The 8991-nt window shown below is 36.3% G+C and overlaps 1 long non-coding RNA gene across 1 annotated transcript; it reads left to right on the top strand.

Annotated features, from left to right (window-relative positions):
• The first annotated feature begins 252 nt into the window (after positions 1-252).
• LOC127542492 (uncharacterized) lies at positions 253-4723 on the top strand. The gene is made up of 3 exons (XR_007948687.1): positions 253-1703; positions 3494-3650; positions 4361-4723. It is a non-coding gene; the product is annotated as an uncharacterized LOC127542492 (long non-coding RNA).
• Positions 4724-8991: the final 4268 nt, after the last annotated feature.

Here is an 8991-nt window from a genome sequence, read left to right as displayed (position 1 = left end):
AGGTATCAGCACCATAGTTATGCCATAAAAGGAGTTTTGTAGGCATCCTTCTTTGCCTATCTTTCCAAATAGTTTATATAATATTGGAACAGTTGTTCTTTAAATACTTGGTAGAATTCACTCATGAATTTATCTCCCTGGGTATTTTTTTCTTAGAGAGTTTATTAATGGCTTCTTCAATTTCTTTTTCTAAGGTGAAATTATTTGGGCATTCTATTTCCTGATCTGTTAATCTAGATAATTTATATTTTCATAAATATTCAATGGTTTTGCTCAGATTATCTGATTTATTGGCATATAATTGGACAAAATATTTCTTAATGATTGCTTTATTAGTGATGCTGACTGTGCTTCTAACCTTTTAGACTATTATATCTCAACTTGTTATCTCATCTGGGAACTTCCCTCAACAACTTGGGCCTTCTCTCTATAGAAGATCCAGTAACTCCCATGACCATCTCACTCTGGAACATCCCTTTGGTGAAATCTTCTCAGGCCTTCATTCTGGAGAGGGACTTGGGTTAGACAGCCTTCATTATTCTTCTGGCTCTGCTTCTGAATTTCTAGGTGCCGGGGCCCCGTTCAGGTAAATTTACCCCCATCCCTGCTTTTCAGCATCTTTTTATATGTTGTCTTCTCCCAGGAGAATCTTAAGTACCTCAGGTGCAGGGAACGGTTTTCTTTTTTGCTTGTATCATATTCCCAGCACCTAGCACAGTGTTTGGCATATAATCAATTCTTGTTGTCTATATCCTGCTGCTCTGGAGATTTGGTTGTATTCTCTTTCTCTGGTGATTAAGACCTGGCTGTATCCTTGCCCTCTCCCTTTCTCTTGTCATCTCACGGGTATCTCAAGTTTAATGCCTTCCTTTTTGTGAGTTAAAATGTTAAGACATGGATCCACAGACTTTCTGAATCTACTGGCTAGTGTGGCTTTTCTGTATGAATCTCTAAGGCCCTAAAAGGAATCTAGCATGACCTGGGTTAACTATATTAACTCCCTTTGGAGAAGTTAAAAATACTTTGTATATTAATTTATGACAATTTAAATTGATTATGACATTACCCAGTAAAGCTTTCGTCACTGAGATTCTCTCTTGGACAAAAATGGGTAAGATGCTGAAAATATCTATTCACCCTTCCTACTCATGAACCCCCTTTAGACAAACCATTTCAGTGAATACACTTAATCTACAAGGACAAATTCATATACCCTACACTTATATTTTCCCCATTTTTCCAGCTTTTTATATTTTGACACTGTTCTTTGTGTTTTGTGGAGTCTTTAATTTTTGTGTGTGTGTAATCTAGTTTTTAGAGACACTATTACCTGGACTAGGCTAACTAATTTCTCTTTTCTTTTCTTTTTTTCTCCTTCCAGTTCCTTCTCCAAAGGTTGTATTTCTTTTCCTCCTTTTGGATCTTATTTCACTTATTCCAGGTGTTCACATTTTTTCCTTTGACTCTATACTTGTCATTGTGTCAGTAGTACACTATTCCTCCTTTCGAGGAATAGTTAAATTTGCAATAAATTTTGAAACTATTTAGTCATGAGTAATGAAAAGCAAATAGTGGGTCCAGTGCATTAATAAGAACTGGTTCTTAATTTTGGGTTATGTTCTCCGTGAAATACAGGGGAAACTGTGCCTCAACAAGGAACTACAATGGAAAATAAGAGGATGATTACCCTTCAGTGAAGGAAGGTGAGTGGTTGTGTCAACTCAGTAACAACACTATTAATTAGTGTCTCCCACCTGGGAAGATTCTTCTATGTCACTGGCCTTATCATTCTTTATATTGAACTTCTCCCCTTCTTCCCAGTGCTGGACAATTTTAATGGTGAGAGGTGAGGGGATTTCCATTTATGTGTAACTTAGACATCAAATTTTTTGTCTGTTATGAAGTATCCTATTGGACATCCCCTTTTTTGTTGGAAAATATTAACCCATGTCTACAGATTAAAGCTCCGTATACGCAATCAGAGGACCTGGGTACAAATTATAACTCTGCCATTTATGATTTGTGTGACCTTGTATAAGCAAGTCCCTTAGCTTCTTTGGATCTCAGCCCTTCATCTGAAAACTGAGGGGGTGTGATTTATTTGCCTCTAAAGCCCTTTCCATCTTTAAATTTTTGAGTCATTAAACATACAGACACATATAGAAATGCAAAACATACCAAAATTTTTGGAATACATATAGTTAATTATGATGAAAATCAACCATTTATTCTCTAATACTTCTGAAACAGACAAACCCAAGAGCATTAAAATATTCCCCAAACCTAACCTGAACAGAGTCAGTATTTGACTTGATCAGGTCTCTAACTTTGTGTGTGGGTCACAATTAGCATTTTACTTGCAATCTGAAAGGCAGACTAAATGCATTGTTGTTATGCTTTTCTTCCTCCCCTTCCCCCTTCACCCAGGATAAGCAAAAAATAAGGTCATTCATCAAGGATCCCTGAAGCCTTAAGGTGCTCCTGGTTTACCCTTCTGTAGAGACAGGTTCCAGAGTCTTGTTAGGGGATACATATTCTGGCTCGTGGTAAATTGGCAACAATAAAGTTATGATAATCATCCTTAATCCAGAGGGCTCTAAGGATCATCTGAATCTGGGACTTTTGATTCATTTTAGAGGAAGACTTGGGGCATTTCTAAGGTGATAATAAAGGCTTCTTGTCAATATCAACTTATTAGGAGTTGTCAGGGCAGTAGAAGTGCTTGGTGCATTCTTCTACTCAAGGCACATACTGAATTTTTCCATTTATGTGTGTATAGAGAAAAATTAATTCCTACAGAACAACCCGCACAATTTTTGCAGGTTGTTTTTATAAAAAAAATAAATTAAAGTTACTACTTTTGCAGATTTAAAAACTAAAATCTGTAAAGGCCCCATATAGCAAGAGGTAGATATATACCAAACAATTTATAGCAGCATTATTTCTAGTAGGAAAAAAATCCAAACCTTGGAAATAAAGTGGATACTCATGAATTGGAAATTTTTGTTCCATAAGAAACAATGCATATGAGGAATTCAGAGAAAGTTGGGGAAAAATATGCATGAAGTGGTGCAGAGTGAAGTAAATGGAACTAGGAGGAAAATAGACATGATTATGGCAATGTACCTTAATAGAACACTAAAAGACATAAGACTTTACAAGATTCTAGGTTAGATATGTAATGGAACTTTTGATCAAGCACATGTGTGTAACTTAATGCTAAGGGGACTTGATTTTTTTTTTTTTCTGATGCAATTGGGGCTAAGTGACTTGACCAGGTGGTCACATCGGTAGGTAGTGTTAAGTATTTGAGGTCAAATTTGAACTCAGATCCTCCTGACTTCAGGGCTGGTACTCTATCCACTGCACCAACTAGCTGCCCTGAGGCATGATGCTTTGAGAAGAGATACTCCTTTTCCTGGCCACCAATCAGGGAAAACTGATGGAACTTTCAAAAAGAAATGACTCCCTCCCTGGCTTTCTTCTCTTTTAGAATTACTGTCTGGCATTCTCAGAGATGACTCAAGCAGGAAGATGAATTCAATCATAGACCTATCTTGCTAGAAGATGTCTACCATAAGAAGGGAAAGTACAAAGAAAAAAAAATATGAAGTGTTTGTTCAGTAGCATCCAAAAGACTTTATGTTCTGGTATGGGTTAATTATTTCCTTCTCAAGGTAAAGCATAATAGTAGTTATAATTTAAGTAAGTGAATCTTATTTTAAGTCTTTTTGTCAATGTACACTCCTCCTTGGTTTTTATTGTTTCTTCTGACTGAAGGAAATAAGTGTCTGTTCCATACCTGAGTATTCTTTTACTCTCTCCTTTGGGGAGACCCTGGACCTGGGCCAATACCTAAGAGATAAGAAAATATCCTATAAGTTGTTTAGATGGAAATTTAGCAAATCAGAATTTCACAAAAGAAGTCTAAGTCTTCTTTTATATGATCAGGCTCTCTCTAGTGCTGAACTCAGTCTGAGCACATGTGTGGATAAACAGGGAAAGGACTGGATGTGGTGTCCCAGGCCCTTATGTATAGAAGTGATTTTTAATGTTAAATATGTGATTTTTAATATTGGCTCCAGAGAACTAATAATGAAACATACTTCATTCCTCTTAGTACAAAATTAACGCATAAAGCATGCAGATTATAGCCTGGAGCCCTGGAGTTCCAGTCTGGATCATGTATGTGAGGCTCTTCTCATTGGTGGAGAGGAGGATGACTTGACTGTGTTCTTTTTTTTTTTTTAAATTAATTAATTATTATTTTTATTATAGCTTTTTATCTACAACATATGTATGGGTAGTTTTTCAATATTTACCCTTGCAAAAATTCCGTTCCAACTTTTCCCCTCCTTAGATGACTTGATTGAATTCTTGTGTGAGGAACAGAACCGGCATGGAAGAAGAGAGACCTTCCTTCCCAACTTGAGAAAGGACACAGGTGCTTCCAGATTGTCTTTTGGGAAAAGTCTGGAGAGGGAGAAAAAAGACTTTGTGAAACAGCAGACATGTATAGGAGCTGGCACTTCAACATGCCCCTGATTTCCAGATTACCTCCCTAGAGACTTCAGGGAATTTCTCCTGGAGTGAGAATAGGCACTCCCTGTTCCCAGTGGGAGAGCTTGTTCACTTTGCATATTCTGCATTCTATTCTAATATCTCTGACTTCTTTTAGCTCTCTTTGGTATTTGCATGAATAAATGAGTTTATTCACCATTCATTATTTGTTATGATCTTTCATGTAACTAGCATTTGATGAGAAAGAAACAAGTCTTCAGATATAAGTAGTACAACTTCTCCTTATGAGGGGCAGCAACCGCAGAATCAACTGGAACCTAAACATTATTTTTCTTAGACTAACAATATTTAGGCAGACAGATGTGATTCTAGTTCACTATGCCCTCTTTGAGGAGAGCAAAATAGCCAGCTCTTTGCCCTACTTCCTGCTCCCATTTCAGGCAGGGAACAAAATCTCCCTTGAAGGGGATGGGTGTGAGATTCCCTAAAAGATATTTGCAAACCACGTTTAGACAAGACTATGTGACTTCCACATACCCCACATAAACATCACACACACACACACACACACACACACACACACACACACACACCCCCCTTACAATGGATATTAGCAGTAGTTGCTGTGTCAATTTGTTAAGCTTTTTGTTTTTTGTTTTTTAATAAGGGAGGATAAGATGATGAAGCTTTAATTTGGAAGTAATAACTGTACAAAATTTAACAAATCATTATTAAAACATTAAACAGAGGACTTAACTTCCTAGCCAGAGGGCTAACATTGTTAAGGTGGATTACAGGGTGAGACCTTTTATCTCTCCAGTTCAAGTCCCTTGGGGAAATCAGTGGATGACCTTGAAATTCAAGAAACCCCTAGTCCTTAGAATTGTTGTCTCTAAAATAAACATGATTCACAAGCTCAGGTCTGTAGCAAAAGGCAACTAGAATAAAATGCTGAAGCTCTGTTGTCAGTTTCGGGGTGGCTGTCATTGATTGGTAGTTTTGATTGTCCTAGTAAATCATATGCTCCTGCCATTAAGACTTCTACATAGCGTTTGGAACTCATTCATTCTATTGATTCCATACCACTGACTGGTTTACTGCTCTAATTTTGGTTACCTATGTGACTTGTAAGAACTTACAACCTCTTATAGTCACACTCATTGGAATGCAATATGTTTTTGCCATGAAAGCAAATTGTACTGGTATAACCTATTGATTTTAGTTAATGAAAAACTTGTTACTATCCTTTCCTATAACAGATCATTGCTGAGATTTTATAACTTTAGAACGATAGGATTTTCTTTTAAATGAAGGGTCCTGGTGGTGGGGGGGGTGGGGGGGCAAATAGAAAATGGGGGCAGAAGAACATAATGTTACTGTAAAAATAGTAGAGCAACTTTATCAATAGCATCTCAATTGTATATAAACTACATGCAGCTGAATAAGACACTGACGAACCACGTTCAACAATTCAACAATTAGAATATCAAGTGGATATTCTAAAATATCCATTTTAGGATTTCTAGTATAGGAGGGAAATATCTCTGCATAGATCCTATGTTGAATTTGTCATGCTTCTCCAAGAAGGCTGAGTGCAAGTTGCAACAGATGATAATATACAGCATAGACCTGAGCAGGTTGACGTAGTGTTAAAAGAGACTCAAAAAAGAGTCTCAAAAATTCCAGCAATATTGCTGAGTGAAAATACTAACCTGCTTCCCCACATAGTTCAAATGGGACTGATGAAGTAAAAGAATAACATGGTAAATTAGGTGAGCTAAGAAATGATTTGTGAGAAATCGCAAGTGAAAGAACTTGGTGATAGTTGTACAGAGCTGTGGATTAAGTATGAGAAAGGAAAGAATAAATTTGTGCTTTTTCTATTTTAGAATAGCTTTTTATTTTTCCAAATATAGGCAAAGATAGTTTAAAAAATTTGCAAAACCTTGTGTTCCAGATTTTTCTCCCTCCCTTCTCCTCTGCCTTCTCCCTTAGACAATAAGTAATCCAATAGAGGTTAAACATATGTGATTCTTCTAAACATATTTCCATATTCATCATGCTGCCCAAGGAAAAATCAGATCAAAATGGGAAAAAACACAAGAAAGAAAGAAAAAAATACAAGCAACCAAACAAACAATAACAACAAAAAGGTAAAAATAATATGCTTTGATCCACATTCGGTCTCCATAGTTCTCTCTCTCAATGTGGATGGCTCTTTGCATCACAAGTTTATTGAATTCTGTGGTTTCATCCCATAGTTGAAAAGAGCCAAATTCATCACAGTTGATCATCACACACTCTTGTTGTTACTGTGTACAGTTCATGTAAGGGAAGAGGGTAGGAGGGAGGGAGAAAAAATTTTGGAGCCTAAGGTTTTGCAAGGGTGAATGTTGAAAACTATGCGTGTTGTGAAAATAAAAACCTCCAAAATTTTTATTTGCACTTAACACCAAAAAGATGAGCATTTCCATGTAAAGAGCAAAACACAACAGAGGATCATATATGAAAGTATGAATCTTTATTTCCTATTACTTGCCTTAATATATATACAGATGTGTGTGTAATAAAATTCAACATATTCTTTTTCAAAGTGTCCTGTTTACCTGTGCTTTTTTTGAACTTCCTTCTGGACTATTCATACACTTAAAAATATTTCAGTGTCCCTTTCTTTTTGTCATCAGTGTCGTGATCTCCTTCCCTCCTCATTCCCTATTAAAAAACAGAAAAAAACTTATAACAAATAATCATAGTTAAGACAAACAACTATACAGTGATAGAGTCCAAAAACCTCTGCCTTCTTTCATACCTCTTGGGAAATGGGTAACATGTTTCATAAATCCTTTAGAGACAGGGTTTGTCATGACTTTGATCAGTGTTACTAAGTTTCTGGAAATTATTTTTCTTTACAATGTTATCTTTATATAAATTGTTTTCCTGATTTCTGCTCACTTTATCTGGGTACCAATGAATACATCTCAGGTTTCTCTGAAATAATTTCTTTTATCATTTCTTATGATATAATATGTATTTCATTATACTCATATGAAATAGGAATGGTTGTTCATGACATTGATCTGAGTTCTTAAATATTTCAGAGTTGTTATTTACAATGTTTTTGCCATTGTAGACATTTTTCTTCTGGTTTTGTTCACTTCGCTCTGCATCAGTTTATACAAGTCTTCTCACATTTTTCTCAAACTATCCATTTAGTAATTTCTTTTGGTTCATTGACATTTCACTTTTTATTATATAATTTATGTGTGTGTATAATATTTCTATATAATTATATTTATATAGAAATATATATATAATATCTAAATATATTACATATATTTATATGTACAAATATATATTATTTGTATATTTATACAAATGTATATTTACATAGCTACATTTATATAACTATATATTCTACAATTTTTTTTAGTCATTCTTCATAGATAAAGCTTTCTTCCTCAGTTCCTAGTCATTTTTGTTGATATGTGTGGGAGTTCAAATGTTGAAGTTCTTGTTCTTCTTTAAAATATTATAAAAGTTCTCTCTGGTGCCTTCCCTGGAATCAGGATTTTGTCAGTCCCTGTTCAGGCGCCAAAATGTGGTGAGCTTTTTCTTCTCAAAACATAGCCAGGTGATAAAAGTTCAGATCTTTTATTATCTCCAATATAGCCCAGTTAGCTTAGAGGTCTCTCTCTCTGCTTGGTTCCAAGAGCTCCCTCCGAATGTTGCCAAATCCAAAGGTTTTGTCCTTCAGCCTCTGCCTCTGCTTTCTTCAGCCTCCAGCCAGCTCCACTCTTCATGTCATTCCGGTGAAATCTCTCCAAGTGCTCTCTGTCTGCACCAGAGTGCTCCTCTCCAATCCAGCTGAACTCTCTTCTGTGACCAGCCAGCCAAGTGGAAAATATATTCTGGAATAGATCTCTCTTCACTGGCCTTATATGTGAATCTTCTGAGAGAATGGGATTATGGGTTTTCCCCCATAGTGCTCTCTGGCCCAAAGAGCTTCAAGGGAGGTGTGAACTCACAAAGTTACAAAGTTTACTTTGTGAATCTGGCATACTTGTGAACTCCAATGAGTAAAGGTGCAAACACAAGCATTGTACTAATTAGTTCTACTTAGTACCTTGTTTCAGGTTCTGCCCAAAACATCTTCTTGTAAGATTAGATCAACTCTAATTAGTTAGCAGTTTGTAAGGATTCCAACAGATATGGGTTCTTCTTTTTTTTCTTTTCTTTAAGGTCATGATGGCGTAATTAAGGCAGGAACTTTCCCAACCTCTCCCCCAAACTACTCCCAATTCCTTTAATTAATGACCCTAAACACATTTTAGAGTGTCAGAACATCCCCAAAGATGGAGTAGAACATTTTCCAGCCCAAGGTAACTTAGAAGCTCAGGTAAAAAGGGCTATGGCACCAGAGTGGGCTCCTGATGCGGGACACACCTGAGCGGGACATGCCCTGCCCTCCCC

Source organism: Antechinus flavipes, chromosome X (assembly GCF_016432865.1).
Source record: "Antechinus flavipes isolate AdamAnt ecotype Samford, QLD, Australia chromosome X, AdamAnt_v2, whole genome shotgun sequence".
Lineage (NCBI taxonomy): Eukaryota > Metazoa > Chordata > Mammalia > Dasyuromorphia > Dasyuridae > Antechinus > Antechinus flavipes.
Note: the sequence above shows the minus strand (reverse complement) of the source record. Positions and strands in the feature narration are given on the sequence as shown.